This window comes from Crinia signifera, chromosome 2, assembly GCF_055691185.1.
Source record: "Crinia signifera chromosome 2, ASM5569118v1, whole genome shotgun sequence".
NCBI lineage: Eukaryota > Metazoa > Chordata > Amphibia > Anura > Myobatrachidae > Crinia > Crinia signifera.
In genome coordinates this window covers 52,141,563-52,166,049 of record NC_139218.1, presented here as the reverse complement: position 1 = coordinate 52,166,049, position 24,487 = coordinate 52,141,563, and the positions used below count along the sequence as shown (strand labels likewise).

At 45.0% G+C, this 24,487-nt stretch overlaps 1 long non-coding RNA gene across 2 annotated transcripts; it reads left to right on the top strand.

The window, feature by feature from the left end:
• Positions 1–398: 398 nt before the first annotated feature.
• Positions 399–9,939, top strand: LOC146058730 (uncharacterized). 2 transcript variants are annotated; one of them, XR_014469922.1, is made up of 4 exons: positions 399–561; positions 5,283–5,422; positions 6,531–6,703; positions 9,856–9,939. It is a non-coding gene; the product is annotated as an uncharacterized LOC146058730 (long non-coding RNA). The 2 variants fall into 2 exon arrangements; XR_014469923.1 differs by lacking the exon at positions 9,856–9,939 and adding an exon at positions 9,699–9,814.
• Positions 9,940–24,487: the final 14,548 nt, after the last annotated feature.

Genomic DNA, 24,487 nt, shown 5'->3' with positions numbered 1-24,487 from the left:
ATCATCGATGGTTGTTGTCCATCCCTATTTATATTTTAGGATTGCTATCACCTTTCTTAGTAAGTAACTAGTTCAACACTGGTGACAGCAAAGATAATATCAGAGGGAAGCCCAGGAACAGAGCATTGCGTCCCTCCTGGAATGGGTCATGTTGGGAGAAACCCCCCTCTTGCATCCTGTGTTTTCCCTGGTATGATGATCTGGCACCAGCAGGGGTGCCAGATCATCCTTTTAATAAGAGCAGATATGAATTAGACAGGTCCCAGGGGTCAGAGTTCATACCAACTGTCATTACATCCGATGAGCAGTCAATATTTTTTAACACAGGTTCTGGGGCTAAACGTGACTGCTCATCAAATGTAATGACAGTGGGTATGAACTGACTCCTAAAACCTGTGTAATTCATATGTGCGCATATCAAAATGTATGATCTGACAACCCTGGTCACCAGGGGGCATGGGCAGTTAGTGGCAGTTAGAGTCAGGCAGGAGGCAGCTACTGGTAGGAGAAGGACCTATGCGACATCAGCAGAAGTGCTGCCGAACTACAAAGCCCAGCAAGGTGGGGAAATGGATGCTTCAATCCTGATAATGTGAGATCCTGTGAGGCTAATGGTGAAATGTGAGTGTTGTTACATACAGGGAGCATCACCCGCTCATGTACCCCTAATGCTACATCCAGGGAGCATCACCCGTCCATGTACCCCTAATGTTACCTACAGGGAGCACCCCCTGCCCATGTACCCTAATGCTACATAACAATAATGTGCCATCTATTGGTCTCCAGCATGAAAAACACTTGAATTCCCCCCATAGAGGTGAAGAGCAGTATTACCCTTTTTGTTACATGGATGTTCAATACAAGTTAAAGTGTGGAAATTGTGCATATTGAGAATAAAATTACAATATACCTATCCCCCCCCCCATATGTAGGTTACAGAACTGGACAAATCACCCCCCAATCTACTGAGAAACACCCAATATTGGCTAAGCTCCCCCCTATTGCGGCCTGTGATAATCCTCTGTATGTGCACAGTACAACCCATAAATATAACGGCACACTTACCTTCCTGCTGGGTGCAGGGATGCACAGTTTACTGCACAGACAGCCCATTATGTCACAATATCAGGTAAATAATCCCAAAATATAGAGATATAGCACAGAAGAAAAATATTAGCTTCTTCTCCTGATGCTGCCAGAAATTCCTCTGCCACAGAGCCTTTGTGATGTCATAATGATGTCATGGGACAAGATGGCCGCCATGCAGCAAAAAATTAAAGCAAAACAGTCTCAAATTTTGTTTAGGGATAAGTGGGGGCAGAACAGCGCATATCCCAACTGTCCTGATTCACAGGCCTCAAAGGGGAATGGGGAAATGTACAAATAATCACCTTTTGATTCGCGTTTTACCACCAAACCTATTGATTTACTACAGTGGTTGGGAGAGTAATTGGCGGGTGGATGAAGGGGATAAGTAACAATTTTAAGAAAAAATTGTTTTTATAATAGAGGAAGGTTTAACAATGTTATTGTTAGGGATGGCCATTGGTGCAGATGCCAGGAGGGGGGGGGGCCCTTTCAGTATTTTGCTATGGGGCCCATGAAGTTCTAGTTACGCCTCTGATTACTGTATATATATCTAAGTGTCTAACCGTAACATAACACCGTCATCCACTCACCTCTTTATACTGATAAAACATTGGGATATGTGCAGCAGTTTTACACTTGTCAAAATCAGCACAAAAGTAGGTATAATACAGTTACTATGAGGGTGGTAGAGAAAGGGGGGCGTAGCGCAAAGCTTTAAACCAGTGACTGCCTCCATGAGCCCTGACCCAGCCCCTATGACCCGTGACCCCACCCCTTTTTGCGTGCAATTATATGCTTCTAAGGAGACAACAATCATTATTAGGGGGGGGGGGATATATAATCAAAGGTAGCAATACTTTATTAAATTAATGGGACAATATTCATTGATCACTAATATGGGAAAAAAATGTTTCTATGATAAAACAAATATTATTATTTAACAAATCTAATTGTTGGTCACATAATAAAATATAAATTGTTGCTCCCATCATACAGACTTTTATTGTCCCTGTTAGCAAAAACATACTGTAACATTGTCCCTTAATTATTATTTAATAAATAATATGGTACTTGTTTCCTAGCACGGCCACAATCGCGGGCAATTTTTAGTGGTCTGCGACGCGACCGACGCGATGCCCCTGATTTCCCATTGAAATGCATTGAAAAAAGTCAAAATCGCGTCGGTCGCATCGCATGCGGCTAAAAAAGGCTTAAATGGTCCAGACGCGATGCCCCCGATTTCCCATAGGGAACAATGTTAAATGCCTCAATTTACCCAAATCATCATAGGGAACAATGGTAAATGGCCCAGAAACCCCCCAAAACACCCCTGAACAGTGAAATGACCCCCCAAAATTAGTTAACACCACCCCACGATCAACGTGAACCCGAAGCGTGGCGAGCACAGCGAGCCCGCGAGGGGCGGCGGTATGCGTCCTCCGACCTTTTCATACCCCCACTATCCACGTCGGCGTGGAGTTGAGAATAGAATAGTGTGGCGAGCACAGCGAGCCACCGAGCCCGAAGCGTGGCGAGCGCAGCGTGCCCCGTGAGGGGACGCGGATACCTTTACAGGTAAACGCGTCCCTTCGCGGGCTTCACAGGTATGCGCGTCCGCTCGCCACGCTTCAGGCTCGCCACACTATTCTATTCTCAACTCCACGCCGACGTGGATAGTGGGGGTATGAAATGGTCGGAGGACGCGTACCGCCGCCCCTCGCGGGCTCGCTGCGCTCGCCACGCTTCGGGTTCACGTTGATCGTGGGGTGGCGTTAACTAATTTTGGGGGGCCATTTCACTGTTCAGGGGTGTTTTGGGGGGTTTCTGGGCCATTTACCATTGTTCCCTATGATGATTTGGGTAAATTGAGGCATTTAACATTGTTCCCTATGGGAAATCGGGGGCATCGCGTCGGTCGCATCTCATGCGATTTTTTTGCCCGCATGCGATGCGACCGACGCGATTTTTTTACCTGCGATGCCCAAGATCATGATCGGTGTGGCCGTGCTAGGAAACAAGAACCAATAATATTGCTGTCTTATTCTAATTATTCAACTGGGGGGAAGTTACGTACATTTGTAATAAAGGTATTGTCAGTGACAATTGCACAGTGCCACTTCTGTAATCATGTGTGATGGGTGTAATTCTCAGTATATGTCAGTGACAATTGAACAGTACCACGTCTGTTATCATGTGCAATCAATGTAATTCTCGGTATATGTTGCTGACAATTGCACAGTACTACTACTGTAATCACGGCAATGTATGTAATTCTCATTATATGTCACTGACATCTGCAAAGTACTACTTCTGTCATCATGTGCAATGTATGTAATTCTCAGTCTATGTCACTGACAATTTCACAGTGCCACATCTGTACTTATGGGCAATGGGTGTAATTATCAGTATGTCCGTGACAATTGCACAGTACCACTTCTGTAATAATGTGCAATGGATGTCATTCTCAGTATATGTCGTGGACAATTGCACAGTGCCACTTCTGTAATAATGTGGAATGGATGTAATTCTCAGTATATGTTGTTAATAGCTGCACAGTATCACTTCATGTATTCAGGATTGAATTCTCAAATGATCACTAATACTACTTTCAGACCGCAAATGCCGTGTCGCACACGGGATTAGGACATGGGTCCCATCCCCAGAGCAACACGGCAATGCAGTCTGAAAGTTCTGACACCGACACGGCATATTGCCGAGTCGGTGACGTCACATGGGGCGGAGCTGGGCGGCGGCACGTCATCGGGGGCTCGGGAGGAGGCAGTACTTGGAGCTGACAGTGCTGCCTCCTCCATACTGTGAACGGAACACGGGTCGCTCGACCCAGGCACCCGTTCACACTGCACTTGACACGGGTCATAGCCGCGTTCAACCCATGTCAATACCAGGGTTGAACACCCGGGTTGCTCGACCCGTGGTGGCCTTTTCAGACCGCACCTTGACCCATGTTGGAGCCGCAAGAACACGGCAATAAACCGGGTCTAGAGTGTGGTCTGAAAGCGGTATAACAGGGCCAGATTAACAATGGGGTGGGTGGGGTATACAGCATTACCGAAGTGGTACTGTGCAGCCGTCAGTGGCACTTACTGAGAATTACACACATTATACAGGAGTAAATAGTAAAGTGCAGCTGGTCCATGGTCCCAGCTCCCAGCTCAGCTTCTGCAGATATCAACAACATTGTAACTATGGGAAGGGCCATCTTAACAGCATTGTAGGCCCAGGGCAAAGCAATTTACTGTACTATGGCAGCTACCTACCCATTTACTGGAATTATAACGGGGATCTCTGTGATACACAAAGCTAATTTATCATTGCAGTCACATTTCCTTTTCTGCATAGCATTTACATTAAGGCGCCTAATGAATTATGTTGTTGTTAACTCATACCATTACTTAACTCTTATGCCTAGAAATAAATGACACAAACACCTTATCTAAAAATAACGACACTGACACCAACTGCGTAAGGTTAAAAAGGTCATAGTTGTTTATTTAAGTGATATGACCCCTATTTGTATAAGGGATGGCAAAGAAAGCGCTTGAGACCAGCACCATAAACGCGGGTCTTGCCATGGTAGCGACCTCAGCGCCGCCAATGGCCACACCCCTTCTTGTGGGTACAGCCTGCGCTGTGACGGACATACCGCCCCCTTCTATTGCATGACATGGACCGTCCATGAAGGCCAACGCCCCCAGCCGGAACTGGGGACTCGCCCGCCTTCTTGGCAAAGGGGGGGCAATACCGCACAGAGACCACCTGACACCCCACCTGCTTGCTGGTCGAGAGCGCCTTCTCACCGATTGTTAACTAAAGCTATGGAAATAGAGAACCAAATTTGGTGGAAATGGCTTGATGCCAGGTAGCACAGAGAGAAGGGTAGGGAGGGTGGGGATCCAGAATCAAAGAGGCTCACTTCCTGTCTCTGATCACTGATATAACCCTCTCTGGCTGCCGCCCCCCTGCTACCTGATTGGCAGAACTAACTGCCACTCCACTACTATTTCCATAGGGCTTTACACAGAATGCTTCTGCTGTACATTGCTTGTGGACAACAAATTCACAGGCTCTTAAATTCCCTCCAGCCTATGCGGCCCTCGCTCTGTCTTAACAATTTAAATGACAATGCTTTGTGACATATATAACACATGTACTTGAATTTCCTGTGTTTTTAGTATGTAATGCAATATTCTCAGCATTTAACTCAACTGGCACAAATCATCCGGCCATTGTGACAACAGGACCGGGAGCAGTCTGGGGACACTGCTCTTCTGGCATGGCGCAGTCACAGCGGACCAACCTGAGAGACCACCTGGTGACTATATAATATCTACCGCGAATTAGTTCTCATTACTTGCTGGTAATTGTTTTAACCTCAGCTACTACATACTTCTATGTGATTCTAGTGAACTTTTATCATTGTTTATTAAGTATACTGCACCAGAAGGCTTCTTTTCTCATTTGCATGGTTTCCACATTATGGGTCTGATTCAGACCTGATCACATAGTAGCGGATATCGATAAACTGCACATGTATACGGCCCGTAGTAAGCATGCGCAAAGCCATCTGGCGACAAAGTCCTGCAACTTTTTCTATACGCACTCCGTTCACAAGGCGATTGACAGGAAGTAGGCGGCTGGGGGTGGAAATCGGCCTCTAGTGGGAGGGCTAAAAAAAAAACGGGCGTGACTAGGAAAATGCTGGGAGTGTCCAGGAAAACGCTAGGCGTGCCTGAACGTTTTAGGGGAGGGTGTTTGTGTTTAGCTTCAGGCTGGATATACTTTTTCCCATTGTGCCGCCGAGTAAGTCCAGGGATACGTCGCACCTGCAATGAGTTGTGGTCAGTGTAAAAATTATTTTGAAGGTTTTGGATATATTTGCACGGCTGCGTATAAATGTGTCTCCATGCACATTCATTTGCACAGTGCACACATTCATTTTCAAGGCTGAATTCCCCTCTAGCGGACGGCATCTTCACTAAACACCGGCCGTGGAAATTTGTGGCTGTGCGATCAGGTCTGAATCATATATATACTGTATGAGAGCCATGGATTGTGAAGCTATCGGAACCTCCTGAGAAGGAACCTTGGAACATCAAGACAGGGATGTATTAACCTTTTCCTGCTGTGTGTATTTATATTGGGATTGGTGTTGCGACTTGATCTGCTTGTTCTATGCAGCAAAGCTGTATATACTCATTACAATGTATTATTGTTTTAGTTTTATGTATATTGACATTTATTTGGGTGTCTGTTATTCGGATCTTCATGTAACAATTCTGTTACAAATTTGATTTATCTGGTTTTGTCATTATAGCTATGGAATGGGGTTACATTGTGTGTGGCATGAGCAGATATGGTTGTTGTTATTGTAAATAACGGGAGCCTTAGTAATGTCTCTGTATTGTGCATTTGCCGCGCAGTTTCCTGTTTTCTAGTGATCATATTGGGCAGCAGTCATGTGACCTGCAATCAGAGCTTCATTAAACCAAGAGAAAATAAGTACAGTACAAAGGTCTTTATGAACAGCTGGAGCAAACATTCTGGACAGAGAGCAACATGTGGAAACCGGAACAAGTTAACTCCTTCATTGCTGGTAGTTATTGATCTGTATGTGGCTTGCTTGTAGGCAGATTGGAAGTTTGTCTCATATTCCCAGTGGCATACCTGTTTGTGCCTTAGGAAATGTACAAGTGCAACTATTGCATTTATATAGATTTTATTTACAATTTAATCATGAAAAATTGAGGGATTAATAGCTAAAACAGGGATGAATTGGAAACTTGTGGCCCTGCATAGGCAAATGCAGGGGGGGGGGGGGTGTTCTGGTTGGGTGTGGTACAAGGGTCTGACAGTCGGGATCCAGACAGTCATTAGCCCGACGTCGGGATCCTGACTGGCCGGACTCAGACAGCATGGTGAGCGCATGATGCCCACGCTGCGGGCACGGTGGCTCGCTACGCTCACCACCTATTCTATTCTCCCTCTATGGGGGTCGTGGACCCCCACAAGGGAAAATAGCCGGTGACCGTCGGGAACCCGGCTGTCGGTGTTTCGACAGTCGGGATCCCGACTTCGGGTAAATGCCTGTTGAGATCCCGACTGTTGGGTCCCCGTCCGGCACCCTTCTGGTTGGCCTTAAAACCCCCTCCTCTTGTTAAGTGTCTCAAATGATGACAATAGCAATGGCATATAATATGATTACTGCAGCTGCTGTCACATCATGCAGTGTAAGAGACAGAGCGGAGCTGCTGCACATGCCTAGTGTACCAGCTTCTTCTACCAAGTTTGCTGTGTGTGGAGTCCTCAATCAGTGCACTGGACCAGAAAGCAGCTAGCAGGAAGAAGTGGCAGGAGTCTTACCAATAAGTGGCAGAACATGAGCTTAGAAAGTGCAGTGCTGGTTCTATTATTTTTGTGTATTTATTATGGAATGCTTAACTTTTTCCTGACCACTCATTTATATTTTTTAAATGTTTGATACAGCCGATACTTTAGACCATTTATATTGTTAGATATTAGTATTGTATTCAATACATAGTGTATAAAAAGATACATTTTTACATTAATGTCCATGGTGGTTACTTGATTCTTCTACCACTCCACCAGACTCCCACGCTTGCTCCAATGTTCTACAGAGTGGGTGATTGTGGACTGCATTTGGAAACCCCTCTCTAGAAATCCTGCTTTTACCACTGCCCTGGGATCATTTCTTAAAGTGGCTTCATCTATGTAGCCACAGCGTAATAAGTAAGGCCACTGCCTGACATGGCAATGCAATAATTGGTATTGCTAAATATGGTCAAAATATATTGTAACATTAACCACTTCCTTTGATGCCCCATTAGCCAATCATGCAGACAAACATAGTCTCACATATCTTCACTTTCCTATCCTCCTGACCCCAAGACAACACTGCTGGGTCCCTGTATCATACAGCCCACCAAGAACCTGTGCAATCTGGTAGACCATTATGCAATAGTTAGCCTCCATCCTTGTGTATCAATGCCCCATAGATTGTAAGCTTGTGAGCAGGGCCTACCTTACTGTCTGTAATTACGCAGTTCTGTTATATCACTGTTGTTTCCAATTGTAATAAAATAATTTGCTGCCCTATATAAGAAACTGTTAACGCATAAACCAATCAATCAATCAATCAATAAACAAACAAACAACAAAACTTACATTATCTGGCAACTGTAAATTATGCATAAACTTTTTTTTAAGAGCTCACACCTCAAATTCTCACCCACTTGTTGTTTACTATTGCTAGCACAGAATACCAACAGGGCCATATACAGATCCTTGTGGGCACCATAGCAACATTTTGAAGGGGAGACGGGCCCCTCCACAGCAGATAATAAGTTTATGCACCATTAAAGACCCTAGTTCATTTTCTGAACCAAAGTAGTACCTTAGTTAATGTCATGACCCAAATGAGGTGCATATTGTGTTACATTTGGGGCCTACCAGTACACATTACTGGGGGTCACAGTATCCCCCAATTCACATTATGAGACAGTGGGGCTTACAAACAGCATGCTCTTCAGAAATTCTGGCAAATTTTCTTAAAAAGAAATCTTTCAAAAGGCAAAAACAACCTTTCAAATGATTGCTATTTCCAAAGACAATTTTTTCGATGCAACTATTTTGGATGATAATTTGATTTTAGCCGAACCTATAAAACAATCTGCTGTTTAGGACTGAACACCTACATTTGGATCCGGTAGATCAAGTTTGTTTGTGTATATATATAATATATATAATGAAACAATGTATGAGCAGCACTGTTTAATGAATCTTAGTAAGGGTGCCTTCCATCAGGGATCCAATGTAATGTACAGACGGCGGCACTTAATAAATCATAACAGGGTCGGCATTGGTAGTCAACGTTTTGAAGCTTTAATGATAGTGCTTCTTCATCAGGACATACATACAAGCAATAAATAATGTACAAACATTTTATACATACCACCACACGTGTAGGTTGCTGCGTGACCCGGCAAGACGGGGTCCTTAGAATGCTAGTCTAAAGGTGCCCATACACTGGTGCGATTTGGCCTTTTTTCATAACATTGCGACACATTGCTGCAGTGGATCTCATGAAAACTGGATCATTGCAGGTGGTTTTAGTGCGATTGCAATGCCAGGCGCGCTCCCGTGTGCCTCGCATCTCAATCCCTTAATGCCCTTAATATTTCTTGCAGCCTGTAGCCCCTACTAAGATCACATGTGATACATTGTATGCAAAAGTATCGCATACAATGTATCATATGTGATCCTGTCCCCAATGAAGGTCCCGCCCACATTGCAAAAAGATTGCATGCAGCCACTCGATGAATGTATGGGCACATTTAGGGATGGATTTGGGGCGCGGCTAAAAAACTACATGATGTACACAGATAACTGAAAATAGTTGTTCCACAATAGATTATGTATGCAGTAAAGTGAGTGCAGATAAGCACAGGTCACCGGTGGTACACAAATATCAAAGGACGAGCCAATCAACTCCCAACTGTCATTTTCAAACACAGCCGATTGGCTGGTGCTTTATCTCCTTTCACTTTATCTCCACTTTATCTCTTCTCCAGGCATAACCATTTACAATATGCAGAAATCAGTTCAGGATGCTTCGCCTTGATCCACCTCTGCAATAGTCATGTATGCAGCAGGTTCCCTACAACAGTAAGAAAAGTGCATGCAGCTACAGCTCCACATACAATTATTACTATCTGTTTTTTATTACAGGTATTTGACGTTTTGGCTGCCGTGATGTGGATTTATATTCAACTGTAAAGCACTACTTCCATATAAATAAATGTAAAAAAATAATAGTTTTTTGTTTCTTTATGTGTGTATCATCATTTGATATTGTTTTCAAATATATATATATTTTTTTCAAAATATTTTTATTGACAGATAACAGTACATCAGTACACATTCCAGACACAAAGCCTGCTTAAACAACCTACAGACTGGGTACAAATAAACATATAGAGCTATCTCCTTTCAGTCTGTCAAGTAACAAACTTTTTACACAATATGCAAAAATATAACGTAATTCTATTTTTGTCTAGTTGGGTTGATCAAGGGTAAACAGAAAACTTTATACCATGCTTATAACTATAGAAAGTGATCAGCCTACTAATCTAAAACGGCTTGACCGTGGCTAGAATTTCCATGTTGTACCATGTAGTGAATTGAAAACATTCACGGAGTGCTTCTTTAATTGACTCGGATAAGGTACGAATGTTTGAAAGCCATGTTTCAAAGAAACGTTTAGTTCAGCGGTTCCCAATCTTTATTGAATCACGGCACCCCTAGGCCCCCCCCCAAAAATGCAGAATAAATATAACATTAAGTAGATTGGATTTATATGTGATTCCTAGGGTCAGTTATGTGGTAAAGGGCAGGATTTGCTTCTGTTTGTACATATCTTATGGATGGCAACCACCAGCACTGGTTTTGCCTATAAATAATTAACCATAAATAATTTGAATTGGTCCTGGACCACCAACCCGAGGCACCCCTGCAAGTGTCCTGAGGCACCCCAGGGAGCCGCGGCACACAGTTTGGGAACCACTGGTTTAGTTAGTTTGTCTTTCTGGAGTGTGGTGTTGGTCCAGTCCATGCAAAATAAATACGCTACTCTAGGGTGTAATAAAGCTATCGGAACGGGGTCAGGAGTTATCCATTGGGAGAGAATAGTTTTCTTGGTGGCCGCAGCTAGTTTGTTAAGTAAAAGGCGGGCACCTTTGGGTAAATTAGGGGAAAGATTTGTGGGTATATGCCCCAAAAGGCCCAGGTCTTGTCAATTATGAAGTTAATTCCTAAGTCCCTGTTAACATATGTTTGAAGGTTTTGCCATTATGTTTGTACCTTCGGACAAGACCAAAGGCAATGGGTTATGTCTGCATCCAGAGATCCACATTTATAGCAATTAGAGGTAGAAGCGTCCCCTATTATAAACTTTAATTTTGGAGTAAAGTAAGATCGATGTAAGATTTTTTGGTGCATTACGGCATAAGAGATAGAAACCAGCTGTTTGTCTAATTTAGTGGTGGCAGCTAAGATATCTTTCATTGTCAAGTCTGGAAACTCTGATTGCCAGCGTAGCAATCCCACATTGCCAGATTCTAAATTCAACAATGGGCGGGAATGTGCGTATATCAATGAAGTGGGAAAACCTTCTCCTGATCTATGTCTTATTGCACCATCTAAACCATTCTTTTTATCTGCTTTCGTTAAAGAAGAGACAATTGTTCGCACATAGCTACACGCCTGTAGAACTGAAAAAAGGGGGATATTCAAGGAGGGGAATTTTTATTTAACCTGGGAGTGTGTCCCAGGTTAATTATGTATACTTATCAAGCCTCCATAATACCATGTGCGGAATATTGGGAAGGTTTTGCAAGGTGTGAATGAGGGGTTACCCCACAAAGGAAGAAAAATAGATACATCTCGTGATGTTTTAAATTTGGACCTAAGTGCTCTCCATGCTGTACATGTGGAAATCAATAGTACATTATCCTTGATCACCTCTGACATGGATCGTGGGGAAGTATGCAGTAAGTACACTAAATCCCAATTTGCCACAAAAGATATGCTCTAATTGTTTGTCTGTGTACACATTAGCACCTCCGATCCAATCGAGTGCTATCCTATAATTCGCTGCCAATGCATATGCTCGGAGACACGGGATATATTTTTATTTTAATTATATTTACTTCTCTCTTCTAGTCAGTCCCCTGCCTTAAGGCCCATACACATGGGGCGACAGGTGCAGCAGGGAGCTGAGCGTTGTGCTTAAGAACGGATAGCTGAGCACACATTGCTACACACCCACAATGCATTGACGATGTGTGCTGAGCCATCTGAGTGGGACAGTGTTATCCCACCAGAGAACACTGGCAGTGACTAGATTTTGACTGCATGAAGTCAAACTCCAGTCAGGCGATAGCAAGGGGTATACACACCAGGAGTATACACATGGGGCTATGTGTGCTTAATTTCTAAGCGATCTGGTCAGATTACTTAGAAATAGCCCTAAAATACCCCCCTTTGTGTATGGGCTTTTAATTCATTGTAAAACATGGCCTTGCTTAGATTGAACATAATGTACTTGTTTCTAAAATCTGCATTCTGCTTTTTTACCACTAGATGGCAACAGCTACAGGTTGTTTTACGTTTCTCCAGTAGAGGGTTCGCTTCTGTTCTCGCTTCCCAATTGAGCTCATTTGGAGCACCTGTTGGCTCAAGATGTTAATTATTCCTGTCCTGTATGCATTGCTTGTATTGCTCCTGTATTGTGTTTGCTTGTTCCTGCAGTACAACTTAGCTTCAGCTGTTTGCCTGCTCCTTAATTGCTGCTTGTATGGACGTTGCTAATGTGTGTGTATACGTGTTTGACTTGCCCTTGTCCTATTTACTATGGAAAGTGTTCCCATTCCCTGGTACCTATGGTTTAATTACATACAGTAAATTGTGTATAAAAGAAGTCTAATTTGAAGTTTGTATTTACCTTGTTCTTACAGGTTCTTTTATTGAAAACCATTACTATTGAAGTTACCAAGCAGCGAGGAGAAAGTTAATCATTTACATGAATATAAAGTCTTTTGATCTATACATTACAGATGATAAACTGTAGAAGGGATTTTTAGAATTCACCATAAAAGTTCCAGTTTGTGGATGTGCAACATGAATCTGACAGCTTGTGTGGCCTGTTCTGGATTTTAAGTTCTACACGTCTTGACTTTGACTGTTTAGCGCATGGGTCTTCAAACTGCGGCCCTCCAGATGTTGTGAAACTACAAATCCCAGCATGCCTTGCCACAGTTTTGCTATAAGGGAGTGTTAAAACTGTGGCAAGGCATGCTGGGATTTGTAGTTTCACAACATCTGGAGGGCCGCAGTTTGAAGACCCATGGTTTAGCGCATGAAAAAAATGCAATACCAAAAATTGTGTGGGGTTAATGCTTGGAAAGAAATGCAATTTCAAGATATGTATAACCCAAAATAAGATGCATGAAAGAGAGCAAGCTTGTGTTTGCATTTATTTACTCATATCTCCCAACATGACCCATTCCCAGAGGGACAGAATTCTTTATTTCTGGACTTCCCTCTTAATTTTTGATTGCCATAGCTTACACACATAATTTGCCCCTTACACACAATGCCCACAGTAGTAATGTTACTTACAAACACAAAGCCCGCAGTAGAAGTGGCTGTTACACAATGCCCACAGTAGTAGTGCCCCTTACACAATGGCCCTTATTCTGATCGCTTCGCTCGGACCCGTGCATGGGCTGAAACAAATGTACCAAACCCTGCATAGCGAATGGATCGCCGGCACTGCCTATTTGCACGCCGGTCGGCATGTGAACAAATGTTTTATGTGAACATCCATTCGCATGCCTGTGGGAACCTCCCTCATCATTCGATGGTCAGTGACAATCGAATGATGCGGAAAGCGCTCGCCCATGCACGAGTGGACTGGACCACTTGTACATATGAGCGAAGAAAAGCAGGGATATGGGCAGGCAGCTGACATCCACGTCACGACCGTATTTCCATACTCATGCCCGGCGGTTTCATGGGAACGTCCATGAAACGCATGGCGTGCACATATGGTAATGACCCTGATATGGCCGCAGCGCGCCTCTCCACCCTCTGCTCGGAAGGCCAGGAGCGAGCACTCAGCAACCGGACTTCTCTCAGAGTTCACACGCTCCCTGTGTACAGACATGCGCAGAAATGGTTCTGTGCATGCATATACGCACAACACTGGCTGAATTCGGGTCCGAGCAAAGCAATCAGAATAATTGCGATTAGCATTTCCTAATGTATTAATGTCCGACCACCTTTGGGTGGCGATAGCTATAGAAGCCTATGGGTTTCTTTTTGCCGCCAGCCTCCTCCGCCGCAAATCCGCCGCCTCAGCTGACCCCCCTCTCCCCCTCCCTCTGGCTTAACTTGCTGCAGGTCCTCCTGGACCCGGAAGGTAAACCCCTCCTCCCCCTAGCAACGCAGCCGGACGTCCTTCTGGCTGCAGGGGGGAGGAGGAGGCCCCGGGGACAGCCACACTGAGCTTTCCCGGCATGAGGGGAGGAGGAGGTGCCAGGGAGGTGACGGAGACCCCCCGCACACCACATTACAGGTATCACGGGGGGCCTCCGTCACCGCACCGCGATGCCAGCCGCATATGTTAGTACATATGCGCTGGCATTGCGGCAGCCGGGCGACGAGGGGTGTATTAATACATCCCGCCCTAAGGGCCACAATGCTCCACAGTAGTAATGCCCCTTACATAATGCCCACAGTAATAATATCACTTACACACAATCCCCACAGTAGTAGTGCCCCTTAGACACACACAATGCCCACAGTAGTAGTGCCCCTTACACACACACTGCTCACAGCAGTCATGTTTCTTATACACACAGGAGGCAGCATGGACAGTTCGATTGCTTTGCTATGTAGCGAAGCGCTCACTTGATAGCGATGTGCCCACAAAATTTTGTGGGCACATTTCTATCAAGCGAGGGACCAGGCAAGTGGAGCACCCTTGCCCTGTACTGCAAACCACCCCACAGACTACTGGCTACAGTTGCAGTTTTGCTAAATTTTGCGGCTGTGATAAAAGCAGCCAGATCAAGGCTGGGGTACAAATTTGTTCTCAAAATGGCAAAACCATGTGCACTGCAGGTGGATCAGATGTAACACGTGCAGAGAGAGTTAAATTTGGGTGGGGTGTGTTGAAACTGAAATCTAAATTGCAGTGTCAAAATAATGCAGCCTGTATTTACCCTGCACAGAAACAAAATAACTGCCCAAAATTAACTCTCTCTGCACATGTTACATCTGCCCCCCTACAGTGCTCATGGTTTTGCCCATTTTGAGAACAAATTTGTACTACGATCAGATCTGAAAAAGGGCCACAGAGTAGTTTGGCTACAGTGCGGTACATAGCGTGTACTGGATACATTGCAAGTTGGCTACAGTATGGGTCGGATACACCCATAGTACACTTACTGTGACACGTTGTGTTGGCAGAGCAGGGTTGCTGTCAATGTTCACAGAGTGGGGTGTTGGCAGTGCAGGAGAGCCGGCTGTGTCGGCAGTACAGTTATGATGGTGGTGTCCTCAGTTCGAGTGTGGCATTGGTCTCCTCAGTTTGAGGGAATCAACAGTGTTGGCAGTTCAGGAGTGCCGATGGCGTCGGCATTCCTAGTGGCAGTTGTGTTGGCAGTGCGATGTTACTTTTGAAATCTCCTGCTTTCCCACCGCCGCCTGTTCCCAAACAATGCCACTCCTCTACTCCTCTTTGCTGACCTCTTTTCCCACAGTAGCCATACAGCAGGATGCAGAACATGGAGATCACCTTTCCTGCCTGGGGGGCTCCTCACTCTGCAGACTAGTGCCTACAGTGCAGATGTGCTGTGGGCAAGGCACCACTGGCAGATACCTAGTTACAGCACTAACGGCCAGCGATTACAAAAGTAGCAGGAATTTATCGCAGGTCAACGAGCCATACATCTGTGCAGTCTATTGATAATTGCCCAGTCTGCAAATTTGCAGCTGAGGGATGAGGTCTGAACCACCCTTGGACAGTTTCCTTCCTTCTCTGGTTTCCTAGTCTAAAGGCCTCCCATCAGCAGGAAATCACCATCTCTTACAGTTTGGCATAGAGCTAATGTACAGATGTAACTAGATCACCTGTCCAAAGATATTTTCCTAGATTTAAGAAACTGTAGCAAAGATTTTCCTCTTGGCTGTAAAGCTGGGTACACACTAGACCAGTGGTTCTCAAACTCAGTCCTCAGGACCCCACACAGTTCACGTTTTCCAGGTCACCCGGCAGGTGCACAGGTGCATTCAATACTCATCGACACATTTTAAAAGATCTACAAGTGGAGCTAATTATTTCACTTGTGATTCTGTGAGGAGACCTGCAAAACATGCACCGCGTGGGGTCCTGAGGACCGAGTTTGAGAACCTGCGCCCTAGACAATTTTGTGAATTCCAACGGGTCGGAAATGAAAAATGTTCATATCGTCCAGTGTGTTTGCTCGGTGACTGGCAGTGGTTTCTTATTGGAAGTCTGAGCTGCAAGTCACCCATGGCAGTCCCATTGGGAGGCGTTCCCTCCCTCTGGGATGCCTCTATGGGCTGCTGTGGCATGTGCTGGTCACGTGACCGCGAAGGGGGTCAGGACCGACAAACGGAGACCAGTGGGCACAGGTGGTGGGGTCCAGTAGCGGCAGCAGTAGAGGGGAGGCAGCATTGTAGCAGCCCCCCTTCTCCAGAGAGAGGTAAGAGCTGCCACTGCCAGTGGCAGGTTTTGCCTATTGGCTACAGGGCTGTAGCCCCCCCCCCCCCCCAAGATAAAATCAGCCACTGTGCTCTCCTAAGTGAAGCTAGATGCAGTCTGTGAGACTACATTGGCTTCACTGTCGGTGACTTCCTATTGGAAGTACAACCTGCCAGTAACTCAAGGCAGTCCCACTGTCGACCATTGGTAGTCGACCAAGTGACAGTGACTGTCCACCTACACATTGCCAGGCCCTAGACATTGCCAGGCCCGTCTCCACACACACAGCTTTTCCAAGTTATATAAATAAGAATGTAGCTTTTACTATCAGCATACCACACTGAACAAGACAAATCTAGCCCCCAAGCAGGGCACTACTGTACATTATTTCTTGGCCCCTCTCTGCAAAGGGCAGCTAGTTTACATGCAAAGTCCCAACGTTTTTACAGTTCTGTCCCTCTCAGGCATACTATAGCAACTTTTGCCCGGCGTGGTCTCCAATGTTATATGCTCAGATGCAATGTGAAACTTACTAAGATGGGAGTTCTATTTCACATGGGATGTTGCTATAGGCAACCAATCAGATACTATCTATTATATTCTAGTGCTAAATAAATAAGAATTAGATTCTGATTGGTTACCCAGAGCAACATCCCATGTAAGGAAATTCCCCCCACAGAGTTGTATGGTCCTCTCTGCCTCCTGCTGATTTGTACACTGGCTCCTGTCCCTCCCTGGCCTCCTGGACCGCTGGGCTCTTATTGGCTGCCACAGACCCACTTGGACTGTATTCACAGGCAGCCTGACTAGCTACCACCACCCCAGCTAGGCTGTATACACACAGCAGCCTCGCCTGACTGCCACAGCCCCTCTTTGACTGTCTCAACTGGTCATTCTCTAGGTGCCACACCTCCTCCTTCTTTCATGAGTGGGCAGAGCCCTCCAGCCCAACACAGAATCCATGGCTCACTATCACACTCTGAGGGAGATAAATGAAGTAGGGATGGGATGAGCGATGTAGGATACTGCTGTCATCGATGGCACAGCATAACCGGAACATAGAGCTCTGCTCCTGACACCTATGAAACCCCATCCCTAGGTACTGATTGTCCCACGGGCCAGTCAGCCAAAGAACAGGGATGACCATCAATAGGCGAAACCATTAATGTTTTTCAAATACCTAGTATGCTACCATGCCGTTTGCACTATCGCCATCAATAGCAACCATCAATGTCAGGCACACCGATGGCCATCCCTTGAATTAAGCAAAAGTTGAGAAGAGGACCAGTGGAGAAGTTGCCCAAAGCAACCAATCAGCTACTTCATAGTTGCTGACTTTTCTGCTGCCCTTAAACTGACTGAAGCAGGGGGCGGCTGCACTATTGGGGGTGTGTCTAGTGCGATTGCGTCATTTTAGGCCCCCCCCCCGCATCGAGGGCTAAAATGACGCAATCGCATCATTTGACCCGCGGACCCCCCCCCACCAGGTGGGGGTTCGTGGGAGTGGGGCCGGGAGGGGGACCCAATTTCCGGGACCCTCCCGGCCATTCCGGGAGGGTAGGCGACCCTGCGCTACTATCTATTATTTTAAAGAATGTATTTCATAAAGTTTCCTCAAAGGTGATTGGTTGCTATGGCTATGGGCTACTTTTCTACTGGTCACAAAACATATCTGAAACTTTCATTATTTTATGAATGAGAGACCTTTCCACAACATTGGTGGTTCTTTCTTAACCTGACGACCCCCTGGTCAGTCGCCTATTTAGAACTTAGGAGCCTCTCTCTCTCCCCCCACTCTCTCCCCCCATTTTTTTTCTGCCACTGAATATCCTTACGCCAATGAGCATGAGTATAAGTAAAAATAAAATAAGTGAATTAAAAATAAATCAGGGCACCTCATTACTGCAGATTTAATTCAGAACAAATGGGTGAGACTACTGATAGAAGAAAGCAATGTTTCTCGTCCTGCGCCACCATAGTCCCTGGCTGGAGAACGAAGGTGCTGCTGCTGACAGGTAAGGAGGAGATCGATAGACCAGGGCCCCCATGACCCTGGTAATTAGTAACCCCCCCACCTTGGTGACAATGACCATGCTGCCAATCACCAAGGACCCCACACCTGGTGGCTGTAAAGAGGAGCAGCCACCTGCAAAATGTAAATTAGGCACCTTTAGACCTTAACGTGTATCTGGTGGCTGAAGCCACTAGGGAAATCAAAGTTGCGATAATTCTTATGTTCCTGATTCTCTGATTGTTATGTTCCGATGTTCGGAATACCGATATTTTTCAAATGTTATTTATTATTTTTTAGAAACTAATTTCGATTTTAAATATATGTTCTTGACCTATTTCAATCATAAAAGACCAATTCTGTGCAGTTTTTGGAAAACATGTTTTTGCCAGTTAAGTTAAACAATTCTGTAAAAAATCCGGAACATTGTGGCCCCAAAATAGTTACAGATGTAGCAGAGTCCATACAGTAAGTTTATGAAAAAGCTAACATTACTATATATATGATCTGGGATGATTATATTGCTAGGAAATCAGACTAATCTATTCCGGCAGACATGCCCAGCTTCAAAGAATATGCACTCCAATATCTTGGGACTAATTCAGGCCTGATCGCTGGGCACATTTTGTTTGCAAATGGACAAAAGCCTGTGAACTGCAGGTGGGGCAAATGGAACCATGTACAGAGAGAGTTAAGCTGGGTATACACTAGCAGATACAGACGGATTGGGCAGCGTGTTCTCCATACATGCTGCCCAATCTGTCCGGACTGACATCACATTACACTGAGCTGTCAATCACCGCCAGCTCCTGGTGCGGCTCTGGATTGTCAGTGTGTACACACCTTTAGATTTGGGGGTATCTGGTCCCTGGGTTGACAATGTCTAGGCCGACAGCCACTAGGTCCACCACTATTAGTCAACAACATCTAAGAATGGTCGACATACCTTAGGTCAACAATGACAGAAAGTCGACACAAGCTTAAGGGGTAAAACAAATGATTGATGATCTAGGTAGATTAGAGGAATGTTCAAGAGCATGGCAACTACAGTTTAATGCCAAAAATCATGGTTGGTTCATCACTTGGTTCTCAAAAAATCAAAAGACTAAATCTAGTATAAATGGCACTTTAATGGCAACTACTGAGGAAGAGAGGGATCTAGGTGTCACTATTAAACATTCTATCAGCGGATGTGTGAGCATGTGTAAGATGATAACTTAACTTCTACAACACTTAAAACCTGAAATAAAGACTCAGAGACTTAGGTTTGGCAGAAATTGTTAGCTGAATTTATTTGAAAGAAGTTAAGCTAATTTATTATTTGATTATTTCATTAATAATTTTTTGGTGGCCAGAAAGAACGGCTCTAAAAACTAAGCTCCACCCCAAAACTATCCTGCATAATTCAGCCTAACTCAGAAACAGCGGTATCCACTCCACCTACTACATTGACTACCCACCCAGCCGGGTGGGGTTGCTGTCCCCGAGCGGGTGATCCAGCGAAGGCCTAAGCCAATGAGAGGCGAGCGCACCGAAAACAAGCCAAATCCGCAGTAAACATAACTTAAAGCAAGCCTTAAAATCTATGAAACTGCCGTTCTTTCCCGCCTTTCAGCTAACGCGCTTAACACCCACCCCAAAAAACACACGGAATAGGGAAGGGAGGGTGGGAAACTTCTCAGGAAAAAGAGGAAGACTCCTCCTTTTCCTGTACCATTATCCCAGCTAACTGGCCATTCCTAATGTCCCTAATGGCTCCTGCGAGTCACATGCTGCCCAAGGTACACACCCAGCTTTGTCTGTTTAATACACTGCATGTCTATTCAGCCATTTTGTTGCACTTCATCGGACTTAAAGGCAGGTAGGCAATGTAACAAAGCAATGAAGAAGGCAAGTCAGATGCTTGGTTGCATAGGGAGAGGTATCAGTAGTAGAAAGAAAGAAGTAATAATGCCACTGTATAGGTCATTGGTACGACCTCATCTAGAGTACTGTGTCCAGTTCTGGAGGCCATATCTACAGAAGTATATAAATACATTAGAGACTGTACAAAGAAGGGCAACTAAAATGGTGCATGGCCTACATCACAAAACGTACCAGGAAAGACTAAAAGATCTTAATATGTATACTTTAGAGCAGAGAAGGGAAAGGGGGGACATGATAGAAACTTTCAAATATATCAAGGGTTTTAACAAGGTACAGGTGGGAGACATTCTTCACAGGAAGAGGAGCAACAGAACAAGAGAACATGCACTGACACTAGAGGGAGGAAGGTTCAGGGGAAATTTGAGGAAAAATTACTTCACAAAATAACACCCAAATCTAACTCTCTCTGTACATGGAACATCTGTATTACCTGCAGTATAGCGATCAGGTCTTAATTAGACCCCATATGCAGTGCATGTAGTCATGATGCCACTTGTGCAGGTGCTGACAGTGTTTATGCGATCTTTGGGAACAGCATGGGAAGTCAGTAGGGTTACCACCTTTGTGTTGAGAGATTCCTGGGTGGTCCGCCCCTTGACCCACTCACAGCCCACCCACTGACCTGCACCCAGACCCACCCCTTGACTCGCTTCAATTCTATTCTTCGAATTTTGCACACCATGATGCCCATAACATGTTACACAACACATCATGACGCCCATTACACATTACACCTCACACCATGACGCCCATTACACGCTATGCCTCACACTATGACGCCCATTACACATTACACCTCACACCATGACACCCATTACACGTTATGCCTCACACCGTGATGCCCATTACATGTTACGCCTCACACTATGACGCCCATTATACATTACACCTCACACCGTGACACCCATTACACGTTATGCCTCACACCATGATGCCCATAACATGTTACACAACACATCATGACGCCCATTGTACATTACACCTCACACCATGACGCCCATTACATGTTATGCCTCACACCGTGGGATGCAGTTAAAATCCCGGCGGTCGGGATCCCAGCGTTCAGAATCCCGACGCCGGAATCCCGACCGCCGAAATGCAGACACATTCTCCCTCCTGGGGTGTCCACGACACCCCTGGAGGGAGAATAAATTAGTGTGCCGAGGGTAGCGAGGCACCGGGCCCGCTGCGTGGCGAGCACAGCGAGCCCGCAAGGGGGGGCGATCCACGTCCCCCCCTTGTCGGCATTTCGGCTGTCGGGATTTCGGCGTCGGGATTCTGAACGCCGGGATCCCGACCGCCGGGATTCAATACTGAATCCCACACCGTGATGCCCATTACATGTTACGCCTCACACTATGACGCCCATTACACATTACGCCTCACACTGTGACGCTCATTACACATTATACATCACACCAGGACACCCATTACATATTATACCACACACCATAATGGCTATTTCATATTATGCCACATAAGGGCCTCTTACCTACATGTTAATTGCTGGGGGTTTCATGCTCAATGCCAGGACTGCCATACATTATATGGGGCATGGGGGGCCAGCGGAGGCAGTGGCACACTTGGACTGACTGGCTTGAGATTGGAGCGAGGCAGGGCAGGCCAGCAGCAAACCAATTTGTGAGCATTCCGTGGTGATCATTCTCAGCGGCGCGCCAGCCTCGTAAAATGGTGGCAGGTGCTGTCCAGGACCGCTCCTAGGACCTGCTATGGGCAGCAGCAGCTGAACAGTCTAGGATACGTCGCACACAGCCACGCTGCCTGCGCATCGCCGCTATCAACATGAACAGCAGCGCAGAGCAAGCCCGAACTGTCTGTGGCCCGCATGTCACTGTCAGCGATGCGGCTGGGAGACTCTCCGCGGCCCATGTCGGACTCGGTGGATGGTGCTGGCATCCCGCGGCCTGCTGGACTGTGAGTGCCCCCGTTTTTTGCCGGACATTGTATAGTCCGGGAATGGCACCCATCCGGACTCCGGACATCGGGCTCAATTACCGGACTGTTGGAGTAATCCTGGATGGGTGGTAACCCTAGGAGTCAGACTATTCTTTTCCTGATTTCCGTTAAATTCTTTTAACCCTGTAAAATCCAGTAATTAAACTAGAAAAAAAAAGCAAAATGCATTCAGTAACAACTTAAAAAAAGTAATTATTTTTCCAAGCACACCGTTATATGCATTCTGCATATTATACATACAAAATATATTAATTTGTTTTTCTATTTGTTACAGTAGTTATAGGTAGAAGTAATAATATATTTAATGTAGTAATATGCTTAGTTCCTACAAAATTAGTTTCACTTAATTGCGTGACCACAAAATTTCAATTTTTAAAGCAGAGCCCACTTCGAACAGATAATTATGTAAGCTTGACTACGGTACATATAAGTAATACTGGTGGTTTCAACTAGAAAGAGTAAAATGATATACAAATGTTTACTGGTATTAGAAACATCTCGGTGAAAATGCCAGTATCTCTGTGAGAGATGCCCAAAATATCGGCTAAAAATGCCAGCGCCGCTCACACTTGTTATATAAATTCAAATATAAAATGCTGTGTAAAAAAAAAAGGTCATTATGATGAATAAAAATGTTTGCTTGCCAATTTTCACACCAATTTTGACAAATTCACTCGGCACTCAAAGGGTTAAAGCCCCTGTCTGTATTTTGGTAAATATCTGCTATTTAGCCATCTTCACACCTTGGGTCAGATATAATGATGCCCGAGGTGGGCGGAGGTGCGTCAATAATTTTAAATTCATTGTCTGAGTTTGGGCGGGAGCCCTCACCTCTGGCCAATTCGAGTGTCATTACATGTCGCCCCATGTGGCCTTTCTGTGGGCAGAAAACTCCTATTTCTCCCAAATTCTCTGTTATAAGAAGAAGTTAATGGTGAATATGGCACTGACAGTATCTTTTATACATTCACACTGCACATTTTATGAAATACTATCATGTTAGTTTATAGATGCGTAACCTTAGTTTGATTGTATATATATCAAACCCTGCTTTCTATATTTATTTTAAATTGATACAAATATTTCAAGTAGTGGAATAGCTATTATAATTGCAGGGCTATTTTATGTGTAAGTACTGTCTTTTTTTCCTTATATGTAATGAGTGATGTGTATCAATCACACTGTGATAACCTTCAGCTGAACTGTAGGGTATATGTGATAGACTGTCAGACCTGATAACAACACAACCTGATGAAGTCATTTGATGATGAAACGCGTTGGTCGTGGCTTCTCAGCTACAGCATTTGAGACGGTTATTCCACATCGAAGAGATAACAGCAGCAATACAAGGCCGGTCACAGTCTCCCGGTGCTTTCTCTGCTTCCGATGGTTACCGCTCAGGTTGGCAAGCTGTTACCTTAACGCCATGTATGTGAGCTTTTATTTATCTAAGTAAAATATCAGAATTTTTGCTCATTGTGCGCTCCCCCTTTTGTCTTCTCTATCTGCATCGGGATTTGGGGCTGGCGGTTGGGCTCACTTGGAGAGAGCTGCACGGCATGGTCGAAAATATAGACCTAATTAGAACTACTATGTACACCTGTGGTTGTGCGCATTTTGCACTTCCCTTTTCCAGATTCACACTGCACATGTTAAAAAAATGGGTGTATGCAAGTCTCACAAGGCATTTTTTTGTAAGAGAAAGAATGTGGGTGTAGCGGATCATTTTCAAGTAAGCAAAGTTGTACATGCAAGCCTCTGCATACAAGTGATGATGCATATTAGCAAACTAATTATACATTTGACCGATGCAGATGAAGGCCTATCTCAAGATGCAGACCGGTCTGTCTATATGAAACCACACACATTCTTCCATGCACATCATTTTGGAGCAATGTACGCCCAATTTTCAGACACTGCATCAGCCCCAATGACTGCAAGGCATCCAGATACAACAGTCAGAAGTCCGGTAGCAGGATGCAGGATACCAACGGGCAGAATTCCCAACATATCCTGGTAAGTATTTTCACCCTAATTCCCTAACCCGTACCCATCTTCAGGGTTGCCGACTTTTGAGAGTGACATCTTTAAGCCCCGCCCCCATGATGGAAAATGACCCGGTTTGCCGATCACTGCCATTCCAGGAGGGTAGGCAA